Source organism: Bidens hawaiensis, unplaced genomic scaffold (assembly GCF_021521415.1).
Source record: "Bidens hawaiensis isolate Kalapana, Puna unplaced genomic scaffold, B.hawaiensis_p1.1 tig00013494_1, whole genome shotgun sequence".
In the NCBI taxonomy this organism is placed as follows: Eukaryota; Viridiplantae; Streptophyta; class Magnoliopsida; order Asterales; family Asteraceae; genus Bidens; species Bidens hawaiensis.
This window is the reverse complement of record NW_027492144.1, coordinates 320,388-321,853: the sequence shown is the minus strand read 5'-3', so window position 1 is coordinate 321,853 and position 1,466 is coordinate 320,388.

Genomic DNA, 1,466 nt, shown 5'->3' with positions numbered 1-1,466 from the left:
TTCTGGGAATACTAAGCTTACTTTTGAAGGAGTCCGGGATTTGATTTTAGGGGAGGACATAAGAAGAAGGAATTCTGGTGAGACATCTAGTTCTATATTGAGCACCGAAGGGAGAGGTAGGAGAAAAGAGAAAGGTAATGGCAGGGGTAGGTCAAAGTCTAGAAGAAGAAGTCAGTCAAAGCCCAGAAAAGACATTGAGTGTTGGAATTGCAAAGAAATGGGGCATTTCAGAAACCAATGCCCTAACCCCTCAATTTCAAAAGAAAAGAAAGAATCTAAGAAGGAAGTTAATCTGGCCACCGGTTCAGATGATTCAGAAGGTTCAGAAGAGACTCTTATCTGCTGTGTTGAAGAATCAACAGATTCATGGATTATGGATTCTGATGCATCTTTTCATGCCACTTATAGCACGAAGAAGATGAAGAATCTCCGAACAGGTAATTTTGGTAAAGTTCGTTTGGCTAATAATCATGCTGTTGATATCACGGGGATGGGGGACATTGAACTAAAAACTTCATTGGGCACCTCATGGACTCTAAAGGATGTTCGGGTCGTTCCTAGCCTTAGAAGAAAGCTAATTTCTGTTGGGCAGTTAGATGACCAAGGATATGATGTTATGTTTGGTGGGGGTCAATGGAAAGTTGTGAAAGGGAATCTTGTGATCGCCAGAGGTAAAAAGAAGGGCACTTTATACATGGTTGAAATTCCAGCTGATGGGGTAAATGCAGTGACCAGTGGACCGAGTCAGTCTAGTTTGTGGCACCAACGACTCGGCCACATGAGTGAAAAAGGGATGAAAATGCTCGTTGCTAGAGGAAAAATTCCAGAACTGAAGAAGGTTGAATCTGAATTTTGTGAACCATGTGTTTTCGGTAAAAAGAAGAAAGTATCTTTTGTGAAGACCGGAAAACAACCGAAAGCTCAGAAATTGGAGCTTATTCACTCTGATGTCTATGGACCAACTTCAGTCTCTTCTCTGGGAGGATCGCACTATTATGTCACCTTCATTGATGATTCGACACGCAAGGTATGGGTTTACTTTCTTAAAAATAAATCTGATGTTTTTGATACTTTTAAGAAATGGAAAACTGCTGTTGAATTGGAAACTGATTTGAAGGTGAAATGCTTGAAGTCGGATAACGGTGGTGAATACGTTAGCAAAGAATTCCGTGATTATTGTGAAGAGTACGGTATTCGGATGATCTTTACAGTCCCTGGCACTCCTCAACAAAATGGAGTGGCAGAACGAATGAACAGGACGTTAAATGAAAGGCAAGAAGTATGAGACTTAATGCCGGGCTTCCAAAGACGTTCTGGGAAGATGCAGTTAACACTGCAGCTTATTTAATTAACTGGGGATTGTCAGTACCGCTAGGTTTCAAGACACCAGAAGAAGAGTGGAAAAGTAAAGCTGCAGATTATAAGCATTTGAAAGTCTTTGGGTGTAGCGCTTATGATCTAGTGAA